This window comes from Heliangelus exortis, chromosome Z (assembly GCF_036169615.1).
Source record: "Heliangelus exortis chromosome Z, bHelExo1.hap1, whole genome shotgun sequence".
NCBI classification, from domain to species: domain Eukaryota; kingdom Metazoa; phylum Chordata; class Aves; order Apodiformes; family Trochilidae; genus Heliangelus; species Heliangelus exortis.
In genome coordinates this window covers 43350319-43374474 of record NC_092454.1, presented here as the reverse complement: position 1 = coordinate 43374474, position 24156 = coordinate 43350319, and positions in this window count along the sequence as shown.

Genomic DNA, 24156 nt, shown 5'->3' with positions numbered 1-24156 from the left:
TGCTCTTCTCTGATGCATTTACAGTATTTGGCTGAAAAACTTTTAAACTCTATTGCAAGATCTGCAATGCTATAATATACAGCCACTATGTTCTATAAAGTTTCTCAGTTATCATATCCAGTCTCAAAACTGCTGTTTAATAACCTGGAAAGCTGAAGGGTTTCTACTAACCTTTCTAATGTTCTAAATTCAAAGGGGATTATACTTGCTTTTTGTATGCTTTTCCATGTTCTATTCCACCAATGAGAAAATACTGTTGGAAAGTTTATTCTCCATGCTATTGCAGTGGCAAGTATGTTTAACTAAGAGATACTAAGAATGGGTATAGTTCGTATTGTGTGGAGAAGTGAGTGACCAGAAACAAAGAAAAGGACATAAGAAGGAAATGAAATATTAACATTATAAAATCATTGCCCTGCATATTCCTTGGGTCCTAGATACTCAGCTCTAATGAAATAAAAAAGACAAGCTGAGCTAAAAAGATTACCATTTGCTAAAGGGCAGATAACTTGAGCATCAGATCAGTAAAAGCTTTTGATTTATTCACAGATATGGCTCCTAATAAAGTGTCTGGTTGAGGAGAGTCCATTTGGCTCTTACTTAATGCATAGGTACTATAAGTCAGGTTGAGTTGACTTAAAGGGGCTAAAACTTGCACGATAGTCAACAACATAGGATATCATCAGAGTAATCTTCAAGCCCTTTCCCAAAAGAGCTAGCATAAATCCAGAATAGCTTTATCCATCATCAACAGCACTAAGAAAGTACTAATATCTTACTATCATGAATTGTGATATTTCCGCATTTAATTTCTTCTGGTTCAAAGCACTACAGTGCAGAAAAATGCAGTACAGACTGATGAACTGATACAGTCTAGCTTAATGTCATATTCTAGCCACTGTCACATTCTAGATGTAGAATTAATTGATTCTAGCTCCATGGTCCCATGCAGTGTCAATAGGATTAATAGTTACTCACTGGAGATGACCAAACTATTTAAAACAGTTTATTTAGAAAGTTTCATTTCCTCTTCTCCCTCCAAGAGAGTGAGATATTTGTCATTTCCTTGGAAGTACTTGTCACATGAAAGTAATTTCTGACTCTCTTCCTTTCACGTTGTCTAATTGTGGAGATAACAACATATTTAACCAATTCTAGCCAATAAATCATGAGTTTCATACTATGACTAGCCATATTTAAGGCCTCAGAAAGATAAATGTTCACATTGTAAAAATATATAGGTAAGCATTTTTCGAGCCATGATCAACCTGCCACCTTTTATTGTGTGACTCTGTGTATTACCCTCAGAGCCAGAATTCAGATTTAAATACTTAATTATATATTTACATTTTTCATAACGAACCTACAATAGTCCCTTTAAGCAACTCTTATTATAAAATTTGCACAATTCTTTTGACAGTCTTGAAATTATGCGGAATTTATTAATTATGGATATGGTTAAGAAGTTACGTTTAGCTCTAATTCTCTAAATAAGCTGATTTCTTGGGAATTCTGCTACTTGACTGACCTTTCTGATTTTGTTAATTTGCAGAGCTAACCTTCCCATTTTAAATTGATTGAAACTGTCTTAACTTCCAGTAAATGATTAAACAAGAAATTCCAGCATTTTTCACACACCACAAGAAACCTCGTAATAGAAGATATATGGTTCTGTTTTGCATACAAAACTTTTCTCAGAGTTCTGTTGCCAACTTTGTTTAATTATCACTTGGCAGTGATAGATCCCAGCTGTTACATGCCTGCACAGTAAATGCATTGAACTATTCAGCATATAAAGAACTTATATTATTTTTGTCAGGCAAATAAACAAGAAAAAATGTGAATATTTTTTTAAAAAGTAATTTTACAAGTAATTTTGCCAAGAAGAGGGAATTGACTAACCCTGAAGAATCATTTTAATTGCCTTATCAAAAAAGGAAGAAAAAAAAAAAAAAAAAAGTTTCATTGAAAACAAGTAGTTTCATTGAAACCAAATAATATTAAAACTTGAAGTGGTACAGAAAACAGAGTTGCATGCCAACCCTATTGTTACAATAAAGTTTGTGTTGTTGCTGGATGTACAATATATGTGATTTGCATAAAGAATATATCATTCAGTATTAATTTAACATCTTGCACTAACAGACCATGCAAAACATGTTGAAAATTATTCTAAGGACTAGTGAAAATGTTTTAGCTTCCTTCATAATTAAAAAAAATTTCAGAATTTATTTTGATATGAAGAATCTAGCTTCTGCCAGCCTCAGAATTTTGTCAGCCTTTTCTAAATTCAAGACTTCTGCTTTGCCGTGCATTGTGTTCTTGGTAGACAAGAAGGCTGGATACCTCAGAAATCTGTGTTAAGGAGTTCCCCAACGATGTGTATTACACACAGCACTGTTGTTAAGGGGGTATTTATGGGCTTCTAAGTCAATAACTGAATACAGTCTCCATATGCCAAATATAACCCTGCACCAGCTGGTTGAAAAGCTGTTTCTTTCCCTCACAGGGAGAGCTCTGGGTAAAATATTCATGACTTGAAAAGAGGCCTTGAAAATTATTGCTTTTATAAATGGAAAGAAAAATTAATTCTATGCTTAAAGGATAAAAGAAGCTCTGTAACTTTATATTCTTTTTCCCACGCTAGCTCAATTCAAATAGTAACTCTGTATCATTTGTCTAGAAGCAACTTTCTTTTTCCTCCTAATTTATGAAACAAAAAACCTGTGTGTAATTCAAGTACTTTATTAGAGTACAAAAAGCTAATATTAGGTGTGGATGGATCTCTAAAGGTTCATAGAGTATTCAGATCTGCAGACACTTCATAAAAAAATATTTAATCTACTAGAGTACCAACACAACCTGGAGGATAAAAGTGTACTTTTGTGTGTATTCATGTTTTGAGTTGTCAGGTGATGAAATAGCCACACATTACTGAACATTAAGTATTACTCCACAAGAGGCAGTTCTGTTTGTGTTCTGTGTCAGATGCTATAAGTTGCTTATCTGACCAGTGAAAATATGAGGTCACTGTAAAGTTTTGATTTACTTTAATATTTTCTTTTCCTGCTCACTATTCAGAATCTCAGCTCATTACATGATTAGAGAACAGGATGAAAATAAAAGCTTTCACAGGGTTTCTCTAGCCAGATGCAAGGTAACTTTACATAGGAATAGTAGGGGAAAGGCAAGGGAAGATAATGGAAGGCAAGGGAAGGTAAGGGAAGGCAAAGCAGTTCAGTTAACCTTAACTGAAAAAAATAATTTTAGATGCCAAAAGAGTGAGAGAAGAACACCCACAACTTTTAATGTGGGTATTTGTTTTCCTTACATATAAATATACACATTATTTTTTAATTAAAAAAAAATGTCAGGCAAGAGAAAAAATAATTATCTGGGGACAAAATAGTTTAGTGCTAAAAATTGTTGATTCTCCATCTGTGTCTTCCATATGCTTATCACCAGGAGTTGCAGAGTGTACCCTCTATTCTGTTTGGAAAGCTATCAATTATATTTTTACTAGCTAGTCTCAGCAAAGCAAAAATAATTGAAAACTCTGAGACACCTAATTTTTATTCAGTTTCAGAATTTTCTCAGTCCTCAAATGAAAATAGTTTGCTGCAACTACATATTAAAAATATTTGATGTATTGTGTTAAAACATAAGAGATACACATACAGTGAAAACAAAGAAATAAATTGGATACTACACCTGCAGATATTCAGCATTTATCCATCAAAATATGTTTTTCTTTCACTCTTTAGGGAGCTAATGATTTAATCAATTTACAAACTGGTCTGAGCTCTGAGTATCACTCTTAATAGGCCTGTTTCACTTAGTTACACAGAACACTGGTTTATCAGTGTTAAATTATCTTTATACAACCACCTTTTTTTACTTTGTGAGGCAATGCTTTAGCTTCAGGGGGCGAAACAATGCCGTGGTTCAGCTCCCTTCCATACTTCTGGGGCTATAATGTCACCTTGCATGCAGGACTGCAGCCTTCTGAGCCATCTAAAAAACTGAAATAGTAACCAGCTGCCATGCCACATGTTGTGAATGAAAGCGGTTCCAGCTGCACCTGCGGTAGCTGTGGCAGACTGCAGAGATGCTTCTTTCCAGGTGGCAGGATATTGCTCCCTTGCCCAACCATAACTCTCCTGCAGATGTTTTCTGACTGTCCTAAGCTGAAGAGACACAATATGGTTAAGATTTGATTTTCAAATCACACAGATGCAACGGCCTGGTGTTTGACTGAAATAAATACAATTTCTGTAAATGAATCTTCGTGGCTGGCAAGTCTGAGACACTGGTAATAAGCAATTGCAGGCAGTAGCTTCTTCAGTTGGCACAGGTGTAACTGGAAGAGGATATATGCTGACAGCCTTAATCATCCAAAATCACATGGGGAAATGTCAAGGAGCCAGAATGGTGCAATATGGCCAGAGGACAGGATGAAAGTTCCATGGAGGTTCACAGAATATCAAGATGCTCTTGCTAAAAGAGAACTTCAGTCTCCACTAGAAATGAAGGAAAGGGTCATTATGGCAAGAAGGAGAGCGAGACATAAAACAATAATGAACAAACCAAGAATTAACACAGTAAGCAGTGACTGTAAGCTGCCTAACTACTGTGCAGTGTTCTCAGAAACATTTACTTTACAATTCAAATTTTCATTGGAGATCTGAACTCTTAGATGACACGATACACCTGTAACTATTTGTGGGTGCAGTCCCTATTATTTATATATTTTTCTGCACTCATAATATCTTTCTCCTTGTGATAAAATTTAGGGGTACGACAGTAAGGTTGTTTGAAGCCCTCTTAAAAATCAGACTCATATGTCTACAGCTGATATGAATCAATGTGCCAGGTGAGAAGAATGCAATTACCAAGGATTGTTAGCTTTAACCTCGGTGAATCTATGCTATACACACTATGGAAATGGAGTCTTAAAATGATTAACTGAATCTTACCTTTGTATCACTTAACACCAGCAGTGATCCTACACTATTTTAGGGTAGGATAGCATTGCATAATAAGGTTTCAAGTACAAATCTGGAAGTTTTGGTAAAAGCAGAAGGTATTATTGGAATGCCTTTTTATGATCAATATTAACTGAAAAATTGCTGCATGCTTCCAGAGGCATAGAAGATTCCCTATGTGGGTCATTGAGTCAAAGACTGCCAGGTTGAAATTAATTAGGCGAAGCAAAGCATATTGTCTGAGAAACTAGAAATTTTATGCACTCAGGCACTTGAAACAGGTACATCAGTAAAATTAAGGTCTCACAAGGGCTCAGTCCATGTTCTCCCAGTTCATCTGACAGGTATTTCTGTTAAAAAACTGGCATCTATGTGTCAGTGGAAATAAACAAATGAAAAAAATAACCAATAGCTCTTTCAACAGCACCTAACTCTACTTATTTGGATTTGGAAGTGTTTTGAGAGGTTATTTTACATATTAGTATTTCTGTGACACAGAACCCAAAAAAACCCAATATAAACAAAAGCCCAACTTCCAGGCTTCATTCAAACCCAGCAGTTTCCATTGTCACACGACAATGGTGATTGTTCATGCAAAGTGATTAATTTGAAAACAAATTACAAGAGAGCTGTGAAAAAATTGATTCTGGATCATGATGAAGAGAGGAAAGAAACAGAAATGCACACTTGAAGAGCCCACTTGAAGAGGTTTTTTGAAGAAGTTTTTTTAGCATAAATACTATAAAGCTCAGGCTCACCATCAAAATTAAGTGAAACAGTAGTTGCTGACATTGTAAATTTATTTCTATTTTTCTATTTTTTTAATGCTTTCATACTTGTTTTCTTTTATATCAACTAACAAAAACATTAAAACAGCAAGGACAAATAAGAAATAAGAGATAGAGCAAGGATTTTCAAAGGAAACTGGGCAAGAGTTCTACATTAATACCTACTGGCATGTGTATGTAAAACAAAGAAGGGAAATTAATAAATATTTTTAAATAAAATTACTTTTTAAAGTAAAAAGGGAAGAAAACTATGAAATTTCAAAGTTGCTGCAAAATTAGTTGAAATTATGCTAATTAACTATTATGTCCAAAGATGTTCTAAGTATATATCTCTGCAAATAATCTGCAAAGCAGATTAAGTTGGTGCAAATGTTTAATGGAGTATTTAGATTTACAGTGTATTTCAAAATTTTTAACATTTTGAAGAGATATTCACATTTGTACTGTAAAAGTTCCTTTTGAGAAATTACTTCTCTTTGAAGGAATTATTTTTAATTGTCATATTAAGTATGTTATGTCACACGCTAATGTTGAAAATTTACATGGCAGAATCAAGAGTGATCTGTATTGAGGGACGACAATCAATTTTTTGTACCAGTCTCCCTTTTTGTAACAAATCAAAATGTCTCTTTCAGTACTTGTGGAATATTATAATACCCAAAAATCACATAGGAGATTGAAAGATTTGTAGAAGTCAGCAGCAGGGCACTGTACAAGCCAACTTTTCAACACATAACTCAGCCTGGAGATAATGCACCATGAAGCTGAAATGCACAAAGATAAATTATAGAATATGATTGTTGGCGCCTTTATAATGATTTGCTTCTTTAGGTTTACTTGCGTATATCAGAAGAAGAGTTACAATTCTCTGTGCTGATTTGCACACAGCTGGCAGGTAAACCCCACATCTAGTAGCCCACTCTATCCCTGATACCTGGATTTGAAGAGAACTTAGAAAAAATGAGAAAAATTATGGGTCAAGATAAGGACAACTTAAGTGGAAGGAAAAAGAGTGAAGGAGAAGTGACACAACAGGAACCACTTCCTACCAGCCAGTCCCTGAGGACAAGTCCCCACTCTATCACCGGTTTTGTCAGTTTTGTCAGTTTTGCTTCTGAAAAAAACACCAAATAGTACAGTATATCCCTTTGGTGAATTCAGTATAGTTGTCCCAGTTGCCTCCCCCACCTAGCCTACTGCATAGTGAAACAGAGTGAAAAACAGAATGCTTTGATCTTGTGGAAGCACTGTTTAGAAACATAACAGTGTTATCATCACTGTTTTTGGTCACAAACCCAAAACATAATACCATGTGATCTGCTATGAAGAAAATTAACTTGATCCCTGAAAAACTGGAATTGGAAAAGGAAAAGGATAAAGGAATTGAAGAGGAAAAAAAAAGGAAAAAAGGAAAAAGGACAGGGGACAATGGAGAGGAAGAGATGGAGAAAGAGAAGAGAAGCAGAAGGAGAAGGATAGAGAAGGAAAGAGAAAGAGAAAGGACAAAAAGAAAACTCATTCTTTTCCCTGTCAGGAATCCAAGAAACAGCTAGAACCCTTAAAATTAATGTAGAAGATATTTAAATTGCTATGAAATTACACGGACACATTCCATAGTTTTTTTTCACAGTCAGAAAACTTAAATTAAAAGGTTTCTTTATAAAATAATTAATGGTCTTTACTGAAAATTAAGGTAGCAAGTTCATTATAGTTATGTGGAAAGATCTGCTGTTAATGCTCATAACTAGAAGTTTTATGCTGAGACTAATTTCTGGCTTCGAATTGAGACACATAATTTACTTTGCTCACTGTTTCTGCCTCCAATTTTATTTCTGCATTATGTCTGTCTTGGTTACTTAAAACCACAATCCTCTACACATACTTCTTAACATGAGCAGTCCTGCTGATTTCAAGCCTGTATTTAGAATAAACCCTTTGACTTTAAATGCTTCATAATACTGCTGATTTTTTAATCTGAGTATTTTCTATAGCTTGCATAATGAGACCTTCCTTTTTTTCCGTTTCTGCCATAGGAATAAAAATGGAGGTTTTTTAAAATCTAATGGAACTGTACGGACCTTGCCTATGTTTCTGTAGCAAATTTTATCTCAGAACAGGGACAAAAACATATGAAGGAACACTAAACAATGGAGACAGAATTTGGAAACATGAAGAAGGCCAACACTAAAATTTAACAGTGATAACTTTGGTATGTGAACAAAGAAAGACAAAGGTATGGGACCTATTAGGCTAATATCATCACCATCATCATATGAACAAATGTTGGTATATGAATTTCTAGAAAAATCTTATTTCTGATTCCATTATGTTGGTTTTGTTACTTTAGCTACTGAGTCTTGATTGTAGCAATGTTGTAGATATCTTAGGTTCATTTGCTAACTATACTGATTCATTTGCTAACAATGAATGTGCACTTTCTATTGTTAGTGAATTCAGTGAAAAATTATCGATTAAAAATCTGGTAAAGTGTTCAGTATCTTGTTAATTTTTTAACAGAATAAATACCATTAACTCACAGATATCGGTGGAAATGTCCCAGGTGATATTTTCTGCAAATGTATTGTATTATGTTGTAAATGCTATTAGAAAAGGAGGTTAAAGTCTCTGAATAGTGTACAATGTGTCTGATGAGGTTTGTTACCTACACAGAACTGATTCAAGTTCTTTGCCATATACCACCAGACAAGGTGCAAACTGTCAAGGAGCTAGAAGAATAATTTATTGTTTATCTTCTTCGAGCCACTATGAAGATCTTTCAATAGGAAAAAAATTAGTACAACAGCATCTTCCTTTGTGTGTCCCACCTGCATATGAGAGACTTGATAATTAGACAGATGGCTTCAGTCAAAATTTGAACCTTCTGTGGCAAAAAAGAAGGCTAACTCCTACTGAAGAACCTTGATATGGCCGTAACTGACAATACCAGTCTTTGACCAAAATATTTATCTGGTTCTACATACCCTCCATTAAGTTAGTTACTGACCTATTATGGTCAAAAGACGTTTCTATCTAAAAAATCAAGATAGACATTATTTTAAGTAAACTTACACTAATCAAAGCAGCCACTGGCAAAGAAACCAGTGTAAGGATACTGGGTAAACCCAGTGTGCTGTTCTGTGTTCTATGTTCTATGTCTGCATCAATCATTGTATTCTTTCCTCTATCAGATTCCACCAGACATCATGCTGCTTTAAAAATCTTCCTAACCTGTCCCCTAACCTGAAACAGTGATGATCAAAAGCACTATCCCTTTACTTATTATTCTGTCCTGCAGATTTTTACATTCTTTTTTCCAAAACCGAGTACCAGAAGTCCCCATGATATTCCAGAGGAATTTATATGCTTCAAAACTGTTTTTGAGCAGATATTGGTCATAAAGTTTTCTACTACTTTTGCTCTTCATTATTCCAGATTAGTGCCCTGGCTACCACTGAAAGTTTATCAGCTACTTGCAGTGTTTCTCTGTTAGTGATGAAGTTGTCTTTTATTATTTCATTTATTATTGCTTTAAAGAAGACGGGTGTTCAAATTTCCATGCTCTTTAAGACTCCAATGATCGTCTGGATAGTTTGTGGCTCATGTTGCATTGTATGCAATCTGAAAAGCCTCAAAGTATATCTATCTGTAAATTGTCTAGGTTAAAGTAATTTATATTTTTCAGATGCCACAGTTTCAAAAATTAGGCAATGCTCAGGATATCTATATGCAAATTACCCAGTATGTGAATGTCTTGATTGATCCTGTCATGTATATTTTTTATATAGCATCACAGAATCATACAATCATCCGGGTTGGAAAGGACCCCTGAGATCATCAAGTCCAATCCTTAATCTACTCGCACTGTGGTTACCAGACCATGGCACTGAGTACCACATCAGTCTCTTCTTAAACCTCCAGGGACAGAGAATCCACCACCTTCCTGGGCAGTCCATTTCAATGCCTGATCACCCTCTCTATAAAGAATTTTTTCCTAATATCCAACCTAAATCTTCCCTGGCAGAGCTTAAGTCCATGCCCTCTTGTCCTACTGATATCTGCCTGGAAGAAGAGACCAACCCCCCCCGGCTCCAGCCTCCTTTCAGGGAGTTGTAGAGAGTGATGAGGTCTCCCCTGAGCCTCCTCTTCTCCAGACTGAACACCCCCAGCTCCCTCAGCCCTTCCTCACAGGACTTGTGCTGGATCCCTTCGCAGCCTCCTTGCTCTTCTCTGGACCTGCTCCAGCACCTCAATATATTCCTATCCTTGGGAGAGGCAAAAAGATAGGTATTCTCCAGAACCACTTGGGAGTCAGGAATCCCTTGTAGTTTTAACTTAGTGTCATCTTTCCTGAAGATGGTATAATTTTTACCATGTGACAGCTACATGGGATATTTTTCCTGACTGAAGGCATCTGGAATATTATTTCTTGGGAAAAAACCCAAAGGATAAACTGTGTCCTTAGCTCGTATCTTGAAGATTAGGTCAATTTGTCTGGACAAGATAGAGAATACACATGTACATGTGGACAACTGCTTAACACTGTATGTCCTGGTCTGTACACTTCAGCAGCCAGCTGTATCAGACACTGAAAAATGGCCTCTGCATTCCTTTCTGTACAGATGCACATATCACATGAACGAATTTTTTTCTTCTTTTTATCTTGTAAGGGACTGATCCAAAGAGGCCATTGCAATCTGTCAGTCAGGCCCTCGTTATCATTCCAAAGGGACTGATGGAGAGGATGTAGACATCAATGTGTCTGCATATGGCCTAGGGCTGCTTGTGGAGGTAATGGTAGCAATAAGGATAGAGGAGCAAAGTGGGCAGGGGTCCACTCCAGTTGTTCAATCTGGTACATCTCAACCACACTTATTAAGCAAAACAGGCCTATAAAATGAGGGGCTACATTGGTGGGCTGTGGGGGTTTTGTTGACCCTGTTAGCTGCCCCGACATTGGATACAGGACCAGTGATTTTCTGTTATCTACCTCTCAACTTTTCGTCTCCTATTGTCTCACTTTTTCCTTCTCTTTCTTAAAGTCATTAAGTAACACAAGGCTTGCCACAATTTTTTGGCAGGTTGCACAGCTTGAATATACATGTATTGTGACTTTTGTGATCAAAGTAATCCATCTTTACGATTATGCAGCCTGACCATATATAATAGTCAAAGTATTGTCCTTTATGAGTTATTCCTTCTGTAATTCTAATTAAATCTTATGATCAAATACAGACCTTGAGTGTTGCTTCACCTTAATTCAATCCAGCGGCACCTGTCAATCAAGCTTTTCCTCGGACAGTAACATTTTAGTTGCTCTCCCTGGGAGGGACAGTTCTGACACTATAAAGTTGGATCCTGTACCCCAGTTCCTCTCTGAGAAGGAGTTTAGAAAGCAAGGGGGTCCAATCTTTGTCTCCCTGGGTACCCTATCCAGGTTGTGGCATTCCTAGACAGCAACTTTCCATAATGCTCCTTTGGGTGTTTTTGCCTTGCTTAGTGCTAGGTTTATTCTTTTACCTTATAACAAAATATAGAAAGTGATTTGATCTCCTTACAGCTCCAGATCTGACATATTTTTTTCATTATTTATTTTAAATGATATAAAATGAACAATATCTATGAAAATAGTACCTCTGCTATGGTAATAGTATCTATGAAAATAGAAAAAAAATATATTATCTATCTTGAGTGTCACTGACTGACATATTTAAAACTACAACTTCATTAGAGATGCTGCCAGCAACTTCCATATCCCCAAAGCAGAAAATATTCTATTGCAGATTAAATTAAAGCTTAACAGTAACCAACTGTCAACAAATCTGTCCCTGTCATAACCCTTCCAATAACTGGTTGAAAAAATAGATACATAATTGCTTTTTAAAACTGAGACTGCACAGTGGATGAGAACTGTTTGCTTAAACATTTTAAATTGTCTACCACTTAACCTGAGAAAATACGTGATCCGTGCCCTTGTTTTCTTTAATAAATCCTTTCTTCTTGCTCTTGCTATTTCTATAAATACCAATTTCCTTTTAAGGATTGTTTGTGATGTGGCAAAACAATAAAACCAGCTGTGTACTACTACATACTGGTGTTGAATAGACTAAGAAGGGCCCAAGGTTAAAATAAAATTTTACAACTAGACATAGCAAAATCCACACAGAAGTAATTCAGTTTCTCACAAGAGGCAAGTGACTTTCAGTGTCACCTCACCTCATCTCTTCCTCACACTTCTTCTTCTTGCCAGAATTGCCTGGTATAAAATGTCTGCAAGGCTTCAGACCATTGAATATGTAGTCCCTGGTTAAATCAGACACTCTGTGTATTTAAATATAGTTCACATTATTTTTGACAGGGTTAGAGTAGATTGTAATTTAGTTAGAGCAAGATTCTCTTGTTGAAGAGGTCATCACATTCAGAGTGGTGGATCAGAGGTGAGCTCTTTTTGGTTTGTGGTGGTTTTTTTTGGTTTTTTTTTTTGTAAACAGGGAAAAAGGTAGAGAAGAACATGCAGTGGAGAAGCAAATGAATAATCCAACTCCAACACATTTTGTCAGACTACAAGTGTTATGCTTGATAATGACCATACGTCACTAAAACAAGCTGTTTAGCTGTCTCAGACATTATCAATGATAGCAACACCAGGAAGGTAATTAAGAAGTAATTCCTCTGTAACATCAGTATTGTTCTGGGACAGCAAGAATAGCTCTTGAAGGAAACTCTAAATCCCTGCTTCAGCAGTGTGGCTGTACATCTTCCTGATTTGCACTCTTCCACTGCTGTGGCTCGAAGGAAGGCCAATCCATGTCTGTCTGCATATATCTGTAAAGAAATGATCTTAAAATCTCTACCAGGGAATAGTCAGTTACGAATATCTTACGAAATTTTCTTCTTAAGCACAAGTCCATAGTGATTTATTCTGTGGGTGAAAACAAATGATAAACTGTTTTAAAAATATATACACACATAATGTACACATACCCAGTAATTGTGGTATAAACATTCAAGGTAAAGTTAATATAGCAGGGGGGAAAGAAATTAGCTGTAAATTATAGTGAATTTAGTTGAAGACATTGTTAATGCATTTTATGTATTAAGTCAAGCCAAAGGAAAGGATTAAGAAATACTAAGGGATATTATACTTGCAAGACAACACAAAGCATCTATGACATATTAGTTATCTCTATTAAGTCTATTAGTTATCTGCATAAAGTTATCTCTATTAGACTGTTTATATGTCTGTAGGAGAAAATAAAATATGAAAACTCATGTCCAAACTGTGTTTGGGGGTGTGGACAGGGATTATCTTTTCTTCTGGGATTTAGAAGAGCACAAGAAGGAATTAATTAATAAGTAAAGCACGTGTTCATTCTTCCAAGAAATAACATTTAGTTAATTTTTTTATCTATAAAAATGTTTTGCAATTAGTTTGTTGAAGTATCCATGAAAAAAAAAATCTTTTAATAGATGAAACATTCATGCATAGTAATGGCATAACAGGAGAACCATCCAAGGTTAGAATTACTCACTAACCTCTTAAATCAGAATATGTCAAGGTACTTAAGCACAAGATGTAGTCAGCCTATATCCTCCATAGCAGCATTGACAGGCAGAAGGCTGCTTCAGACACTCCTGGTATAATCATTACTGGATTAGTGTTTCACACAGCACTTAAAACTTTTGTCAAAACTGAATGGTATATATACAGCAGTTTCTAGTTGTGTCACTTTGTCCCATCCTGAGGGACAAAATCAGATGGCAGTGACCACAGAGGGGCAGAGAATGATGGTATAATCCTCATAGGGTTTCTACTCTTCTGCCAGTGATAAGCTGTGTTACCTTTGTCCTTGCACCATGACAAGAACAGCATCTGCTATATCTTCATGATTATTTAGTGGCAATGTTTGAAGCTGAACATTAGCTTGGACCAGTAACTGTAAATACTTCTGGTTTTAAAGAGGCAAGAATGACTATTCTTTGATTAAGCAACTTGTCTTTATCTTCTGGTATAACCAACACTTAACCAAATTTTGCTTCAATACTTTCCAACTAAATACCAAGAATTAGCCACATACTACTCAGTAGTCAGCTATTTTTTCACATTTGCCTCCTTACAGTTTGTTCAGAACACGGTTATCTCTTCTGATTTTTTTAGCAACATTGAGGTATTTTGAGATTCTCTTACTGTGACTTGGTGTTGTCCAAGGAAAGAAATTCAACAGTTTCACATGTATTACATGCTAGATAAGATGGAATGAGATGTCAAGAAATTTTTAACCCAACGGAACTCCTCATTAATTACCTTGCCTCCCCCTCCATGAAGAACATAACACTACATTAAATGCTTACATACTTAAATTAAATAACACTCAAAACCAACAGACTGTTGTCTTACCAGCTCAGCAAGAAGATGCCCAGAATAGGCAAAGACACTCAGGCTGGATTTCTCCAGTCAGATTTTTATTATTGTGAGTAAAGAAAAAACTTTATCCTTATAGCTTATCAGCTGGCTAACCCTTAATGTCCACTTCCTGCTCTGTAAGTGCTGGCTCAGGATGAACTGCAGTGTAAATCTGGCTGCTCTTATGCTGAAAGGATGACATAATATCACATATATATTTTATGTTTACTAATAGAACACATTATGACTATTTCAGGAGATTTGATTTATAGTGGAGCTTAATAAATACTAGGACCTTTGCTATCCATTCACAGCCATAAAGAAATCATTTATACTGGGAGGTAACTCCATGTCTTAATAAATAACCTATGAAAGTTAAAACTCAGCATTTGCGATATTGGCTAAAATAAAATCTTTCTAGTGTGGTACTGCAGTGTTGTAAGGTTAACTGAATTCTTTTCAGTGTGAAGCTAAAATTTTATATTTGCAGAAGAGCTGAGCAATCTATGGATAACTTTAAGGCATTTTACACAGTCTACTGGCTGCAGTATGTACTGGAGTCAGAGTTTATTTGAGAACTGGAATGTTGTTTTTCTGAAGCATTTCATTTCATGGGTGGCAGATCTCATTGCAAGGCGTCAGTTATGACACTTAAACGTCTTGCATTGTGATATGTCAGCATATGGTAGAAAGCTGCATTTCATCACGTGAATTGTTATAATGTATCCTGAAACAAAGCATGAAAGAAAGCTTACTGGCAGATCATTTACCCATTAAGTGCTAGCATCTGATCTGTAATCAAACAGGAAGACAAGAGCAGACAGAACCGTGGTTCATCAAGTAGTATAATTATTTCTGAATCACCAGGCACACCTCTGGAATCAGTGAAGTATTTCATTTCTCTTTCCTTGACTTTCATTTATGACTATGAGTATGAAAAGTGACATCTGATGGTACAAATATTTCTGTTTATATTGTTTATAATATAATTAATAGCACCATTCATAATAACAAGCAGCAGTGACACGCCTGTCATTAAGCAACACTAATACGGAAGCAAAAAACCCCATGAACACCCTTTTCAAAGGTGGCTGAAAGCAGCTTCTTAAATCTATGTATGTATGCAGGTTTCTGTAACAGAATCCTTTACAATGTTTTACTGCAAAAAATTCTAAACTACTTCACTATGAAATATATTTCATGAACACTGTGTTTTCTGACATCAGTGTCTTTTATATTTACTTATACGTGTGTATGCATATGTTTGGATATATGTGTGTATATAATATAGTACACTGTGATATAAATTACATATATAACATTCACATGACTTTATGGATTGGTTTGCTAATGATCTGTAATTGCCAGTGCTAGCTGGAGTGCTAGCTAGATTTTTCCATTATTTAACAGGTAATTATCCCACAGATTGTCTAGTTTAAGTCAGTCTGACTTTGGAGAGAAAGCAGCCACAAAGCCCTGGTAAGCATAAGGGCAGCAACACATTCCAGTCACATATAAGTATCTGATTAATACTATTTTTAGAATTCCTAGTAATTGCTTGTATTATTAGAGCACACAGGTTATGTTGAAACTTCTTAGTAATCATGAGCCTCTCTGTTTTCTTCATCAGACACAAAAGACAAAGGATGAAAATTAAAATTTTTCCATTCTGAAGCCTGTGTCTGCACTCACTAATTACACATTTTGCAAAGTGAGGTGTTCAGCTTTGGTTTTCTGAACATTACACACAAAAATACTCTTGTACTAGGAAAGAAGACTGCATGTTATCATGCGACCAGTTTACATGTGACATAAACTGGCACCAACAGAATGTTAATAACAGCTGAAAATTCCATAGTGGGCTGTATTAAATGAGTTGATGGAGAATTCTTTGCAGGTAGATGCCCACAAAACAAAAGCATAATTATTAGCTCTGCCTGGCAACCTTTTTTTTTTTTTTTAAATTAGAAATTAATAATATTAAATTATGCAGAGGAGGGGGCAGTGTTGAGGTGGTGATATCTACTGCTGTTGAGTTTTATCTGTGTTACTGCAGCCCATTGGAGAGTTGAGTTAATGTTTTGTCAGAACAGAAAATACTAGAAAGAAGCTGCTTTACAAATAATATTCTGCTGCTTAACAATATTTAAAATGATGCTAAGAAGCATGCATGCATGATGGAACAACGGAAAATTGATATCTCCTACCAAAACTTTACAAGGGAACTATCAAAATGGTTGAAAATGGATATAGAAAACAGGAAAATAATTAAAGAGATTCTTAAATTAATGACTGCTTATGTACCTGCTGGCAGCTATCAGCAAAACATTGCAGCAGTTTTGAAAGACAAAATTCTTTGACAAAATCTCTCCCATCCTAAAATGTAAAGCAAGCTCAGTCAGATAATCTATAAACATCATTTAAATTTTTATTATATCCCAGAGTGAGAGTTGGGTTTTCTTAAATTTTAAGAAAAAATAACAGTTGAATTCTCCTCTGTCCAAGCGTTCTGATCTCAGCAGTCCTAGAAAACCCAGCTGTATGATACCAATTTACACAGGATGAGTAAGCCAGGAAAAAACTCAGAAATAATCCCCTTTCTATACCTCAAAGTTTCTCTCACTGGTATCCAAAAATCTGGTCATCTGTATAATAGGAAAAAAAAAAAATTAACCAATCTGTAAAGTCTCCCAAAAGGAAGAGGTCACTTTACCTGCACAGCCAGGGTAAAAGATAATTTAACATACCGGTTAAGACTTAAAAGTCAACCTATGACTATTCTGTTTGTTCTTCAAGATTGTTTCCTACTCTGTGTCTACAGATAGAGGAGAACAGAGCAAGCAAGTTACATTTATGGTAACCCTGCACTGTCTTTGTATTATTGAAAGTTTATATTTTTTCTGTTTTTTTCTCCAGAGTCACAAATATTCATATATTTCATTAAGAGCTGTTATTGTTAAGATAAGTGATAACATGGAAAAATACAAGAAAAAGCTGCATATTTAAATAATTATTAGAAACTATTATTATACTGGTATCACAAGTACCAAGCTGACATCCTGTTTGCCTCATGAAGTCACTGATGTAAAGTAAAAGAAACATCCAGTGTGAATGGCAGAGCTCCAGAGTATCGTGGTCTAAAATATGATGTGGTTCCAGAAATTTATTTTAAGAGAAGAGAGCAGGAACGAGAAGTGGCAAATGAACAAGAACTACGACTGATGCCTTTTTATCCAAATTATAATTGTTTGGGATCTAATTGTAGTAGCCTCTGTTACATTTTTTTTTTTTTTCCCCACACCTGAATTGTGCCAATCAAGATATTAAAGGTTGTAGTTTTCCCTGTTTTGTTACCTATGAAGGTAACATATTCAAGGATTCATCTGCATCTGGGAACCTAGATATTTTGGGGAGGATGAACATGAGAGTCATGAGGTTAACAGATAGCAACACTGAAAAGGAAGGTAACTTTCCATCAATTTACTGCTGTTCATATGAAGAGATATCATTGTATTTAATTAAGACATGAAATCCTAGGTTTTCTAAAAATTTCTATAGCGAAATCAAAAAAGAACCATGGTTTGACTATAAAATGTGACCTAATACTGAAGAGAAGTTTTCTAATACATATACATCCATATTTCTGAAAGAACCAATCCTGATAATTTTGGCTTTTTTTTTTTTTTTTTCTTTAATATATAATCAAGAGCAAAAAAGAAAATACTTCTGTTTTCCTAAACTACTTGTACATTTTCACATTGACTGTTTTTTGCTTGGTGTCAGATTCTTAACTTCTGTGAAGTGTGGTAAACACCTGCAGCATTCTTGCCTTAATCTTAGCCATGAATAATAACAAGCAGAATCAGACCAAGTGCTGCTAAGAAACAGCTGTGGAATATATGACCTCCCTCTGTTGCCATTTAGGTCAATCATAACACTTCTCATTTCCATGAGAGGAAATTTGTATTTATAAGCAGGAAATTCAGGCACTGTACCAAAGAAGAGAGCTGAAAGATGATGAGTAAAATGGATCTAGGGTTTTGTTTCAGATTCCACTAGCTTGACTAAAATTCATATAGCAAAATAAACAAAAAAACCCACCAAAGCAGAACAAGACAAAATAACAACCCCCCTCCCCAAACACACACACACAAACCCCACATACACACACACAAAAAAAAAAAACAAAACCAAAAAACACAACACCAGGTTGGTTGGCCAGAAAGCTTTTTATTATTATGGGTCAAAATGATTTGGTGTAAGTAACATTTCACATGTGAAAGTACATGAAGGTGTTTAGAAAGGTGTTTCTTCCAGCATGCTATATTGCTGTGCAAGGACACCTGATGTGTTTCTTGATAAGTTATCTCAGATGCTGAAAACAGATTCCTTAGTTTTGACAGCACTCTTCTCTGACTGCCAGAGATATCTGAAAAGCTTTTTATACTTTATTTGGGTTGTATATATATGGCTAAATCCCCCTCTTAAAAGTGTCTTAAGTCCTTTATAGACTAAGTCCTTTTGAAGTTCCTAATGTGTTTATTTTTTAAAAAAAATTACAAGTATTTTTCTATTTTTTTTCTTCATTTTCCCTAGATATGTTAAATGTGTGTAATATTTAAAGATATTTTAATGGAAAACATGTAATGTAAAATGCATCTGGGCCATAACTATCTAATTTAATGTGATGAAAATGTAACTTATTAAAGATATATATATATATATATAATGTACACCCAGGTTTTTTCCAGCTGATCAGCAATGTGTCACTTATGAAAAAAACAGATGGGATTAAACTATAATCAAAACACCTGAAGGCAACCAAAGCAACAGCTCAGGAAAATTGGGAAGAGCTAGACACAGAGATTTGACTTCATCCAACAATTCTAAGTAACATGGAATCCAGCTCACTCCCAATAACCCTTCCTGAGGGACAAGGTGTCATATGTACAAGCAACATCTTGGAAGTCTTGGTACACATTAAATCAAAGTAGTATCTTGATTTAATAAATCTTCTTACATATGAATATTCTTCTTCAAATTAGAGGAAAAGAGGGTAAGCTCCTGACTACTTCTCACTGTCTTAATATCTGAAGATTTAAAAATCATGAGTGTACTTCATTGACTGCCCTTGAGAAGAATCATGTATGGGTACAGAGTGAAACAATGGCATAGTGGCTGTGTCAATTAGATCTGTATGAATGGCCTACACCCCCAGGTCCTTTTCTGCTGAGGACCTTTCCAGGACAACCTAAAGAGGAACAGCATTCTGTTTATCATCGCCTATAAATTTTCTTTGAGCAGTTGTCATACTTTGTAGAAACTGTCATTTTCTGACTGGAAGAGGGTTATACAGAAGAATGAATATATAATATAAAATAAACTTATATATATATATATGCATACATATATATATATATCTAATATAGAAGAATGGAGGGAAGTGAGTAGCTGAAACTCAGAGACCACATTAACTAAAATGTAACTCATATCAAGTAATTGAAATGGTAAATTTCTTCTTGGACAATAACATGAGCTTGCAACATCCTCACTTCTGAAACAATTGTTTTCCTTAATAGAATTAGTGCAGTTAAACTAGATAGTGTTTGTTCTCTCAGTGTAATCAAGGCATCCGGATGTTTCTTGCTTGTTCCATGTCTTACTGGCATATGTTTAATTTGACTGCAGTTCTGTCATCTCATAATTCTGAATGAGGGTGATCTTTGTGAAGGTTTGAAAAGAAAAAATAAAATTGCAAACCACATTTAAAAATATTTCAAAGTTTTACATACATACATCCCACTGACATGTTCTAACAGCAAGTATGTCATTACCCTTCTAAAAGCACAAAGGCATAATTTTGGAAGTTAATAACACCATTTGGGAAAATCAAGTCTATATAATAACACTGGCTTTATGACTTTTGTAACTCACCAGGTGCATTTTTTTGATGCTTTATTAAATTCTGTTCTTCATATGTTTTAACTCACATATGGAAAAAATAAAAGAGGTGTTTAAATAAACTAAAAAATTAGTCGTATCTGTGGAACAAGTAATATGACAGGAAAACTTCATTGAAATGTAAGCAAGTTTTAATGGAAATAGTGGTCTATGAAATTGAAGACAGAGTTCAGTATTTTGGAATTTATTGAAAGGCTACAGTTAGACTTCTTGAGCAAGAAGACAGAAGCAACTAAAATACAATAATGGCAATGTGCCAGTTCATTTGTTTTTGTGTAATAGTGTCTTATTCTATCAATAACTTCAGTGACATCAATGCAGCTGATGATGGAACAAGACATAGTCAGTTATGCAGACCATGATTTACACTTTGGAAGTCAGTATCAGAACTTTGGCAATATTTCTGTGGCACTGTGAGCAAGATCTTGTGAGCTGAATGATATGTTCATTTTTTATAACTCAGTTGTCTAGTTAATTTGAAAATTACCTGTCCTGTGAACAGGTTTTTTAACAATGAATGCATCATGGTTTCTTAGTTGGAGACTTCTAGCCATCATCTATCTTCAGGTGCTTTACTCTCTTTAGATATTTAGGATTTCCAAAAATTCTCCTGGAGGTAGGACAGGGATGTTCATGCAAATGAGTCTTTGTCTTAGTCCACATCTCCTTCTATTCTAATGTACATAAATTAGAGACCCGTGGCTGTAAACTAAACATATAAGCTTCTTATGGTGTAACTAATTTTTTATTTAGTGATTCTTATTTATTTTTTTCAGAAGTAATTTTATATTTACACAGATGTAGATAACCATAGCTTAAATTCCACCCTGCCTTTATTCAAATACAGCCTAGACTCCTACTGACACTCCCACTGATACAAAGGATTTTTTTATCATTTTGACTGTTGGAATATCTCCTTTCAACTTTGCCAAGCTACATGCCAAACCAAATTATAACATATATTTTCAGACATGCTCATTTTCTGGAGAAATAGAAGACTCAGATGTTATATGATTCTGTCCTAAAAGTGATGGCACTCAAAAAACCTGCAAGATAGCCGGAAGAGCTGTAAGACCACTGTGCCAGGAGAAGCCATACAATCAGAAGGTTAAGTAAAATTTACTAAAATACCCTTCTCATCAGTCTCTGATCTACACCAGAAGAATTGTTACAGATTAATCGAACGTCTATCAGAAAAAGCACACACAGAAATAGAATAGCTCTGAGATATTCCCTGTAACTATAATTTAGTGTTCAGTCACAAAATTGTAAAGCAACATTAGCAGCCACTTGAAAACACAGGCCAAAGGCAATAAACACCATTTACAAGTATTATGTGCTCAGTAAAATTTCCCAGGACAGAACAGTATTTTAGTCCTCTTGGGCCTAATTCGTGGAATTTGAATTGATTATTTAGTTTTTATTGGTCTCAAAGAGGATATCAAAGAAACATTTGAAAACAAAGTTTTGTGTTAAAAGAACAAAAGCAGGTTTATAGTATTTTCACCGTATTTCACTGTATTATGTTTTACTTTTTTCAATTTTTTATAAGGCTTAATTAACAGTTATGAGAAAAAAAAACTAAAGCATTTTCTGAAGCTGAGAAGTTTAAAAGAACAGGTATTGTGTTTATAACAGAAAATATTTATCATGAAGACATTAGATTTCCCTGAACAAATATACAGATTAACGCTTCGAAAATAATACATACTTTAGCAAAACAGTGACCTAGAGAATGCGTTTTACTGCTGGTGCTTTTCAGACATTGTGATCAAACAAGTTTTCTTAAATGAAACATCCATGCCATTAGACTCAACCTCTTACAAACACTTTTGTAAAGCATTCCTACTGTCTATGTAGTTGAATTTCTACCCAACGGTTAGTACTGTAATGCAGTCTCCAGGTAGATAGACAACTAAAAAAAAAAAAAGGTAGCCAGAAAAAGTAATTCTTTCCATCTTTCCATCAGTGCATCAGTATGGAAGAGCATATTTTTTACACATTTAATTTGTACTGATTTGAAATTGGGCTTTGTAAGATCATTTGGAAATTGTACAGGAAGGCTTTTTGTTTTTGGAAAAAAAAGCTGGAATTTAAGAAAAAAAAATGTTATCTTTCTCTGCCTTAGGATTTTTAAACATACCATTTAGTAAAAAATTCAGTAGACTTGTGCTTTAGTTAAATACTTTAATAGTACTTCTGATCTCCTTTACAGTCTTTAAAATGAAGTATATTAAGCAAAAGGGAATATATAAATATTTATGCTTATTGTAGTTTCCTGGTATTAATATTTCATAACTTCATAAGATACAAATCATGAATGAAACCATTAATTATTTATTAAAATACCCTACTGATGAGAGGTTAACAACAATACTTGAAACAAGCCAAAGCATATCTTAATAAGATGCAAAGCCATAGAAATCATACTTCTGAGTATTTCTGCTTCAGAGATTATAGTTTTATTTCATTATAATGTATGCATCAAATTGAGACTCTATTTCTTAAATATCAACACCCACGTTTTTCCGTATGGATGAGAGACAGAAGATAGAAAGCGAGCCTCAGTTTGGAGAACTGCTGACTGCTTACTTCTTGTCCAGTCCTAAGACAGTTCTAATTTTTATCATCGCAGACTCCAGTAATCATGACCTGAATTAACATTTTACAAAAGCATGTGTCAAAATCTACTGACTTTGATGCTGATTGGTGCAAAGCGTGGAATTTACAAGCCATTAAGAAATCATTCTACGCCATGCCCTGCAATTAAGAAGAAGTCAAGCAATAATAAAATCCAATTAACTGTATGTCTGCATTTAAATTTTCACCTAATAGTCAGAAAAAAAGAATATGAAGTCACTGATAATATTGTAGCAGTGCTGAGCCTGGGAACACATTGGAAAACAAAAAAATGTACAGCATAAGAAAGAAACACAGAACAGCACTCCTCTGTCTCTGTTAGCAGATATTTTCTCATGTGCTTTAACCATTTTAATTAAGATGTTAGTAAATTTCCTGATAGATTTAGTGCTCAGGGACAATGGTGAGGCATACTCCAAAATAAAATCCAATGCAACAAATTTGTAACTTGTAAAAAAATAAAAAATTTATTGCCTAGTCAACCACAGTAGATTAGTGGATTTTTTTTTTTTTTTAACTTTTTTTTCCTCCCTGAAGGAAAAGATTGCATTTAGGAAAAGATTTAAACTTTAGCCCTAACGTATTAAGCGGAATTAATGATCTATTTGCTTAGATGCCATATATTACTTCTAGTTTATCTATCCACTGGGTAAATGATAGGCACTACTTGGTCACGATGATAGATTTGAACGCAGTCTGGGACATCAATCAGTGCTGGCAACTGAATAGTTGTTTGTGTCTTTGACAAGCTCTTCCATCTCACTGAATGAAAGCTTGCTGATTGCTCTCACTTCTTTCCACATTCATTGCCCTCCACTGCCACTATATTATATGGTTAATGCTGATGGTGGAAATCCTCCTTGACAGCTAACAGTGAATTTCTCCCATTCCCTTACCATTACATACACACTGCTCCATGTTCCACCAGGGACCAGAATTTCTAAGTGAGGTCATCCATGCCATTAGATATACAGTAGGCTGGCACAGTAAGTCTGGGACCTGCTGATGATAAAGGTTTTGTGAGAAAGGAAAGTAAAAAAAGGTTGCATAATGGCATGATGTGTGTCTGATTGCTCACATATTAAGACCTGGTTGTTGAATAGGAGATTATGAGTAAGAAGGGAAAATTCCTAAGAATAGTGGTAGGTTATGCAGCAGGGTTGCTGAATAGGATGTGAAAGGCACAATGGGAAATTCAGTTTCCTCTTGGGGCCAATGGCAAAACGCAGGAATCTTGGATGAGATTTTCAGAACTGCCCAGGGGACTTTGTTGAGCCCTACCAACCAATAGTATTTAAAAAGTCTAGACCTTTGACAGTAATGGAATAGATTTAGCAGATATCTTCACCATTACTGAATCATCATTATTTTTGCTTTTCTG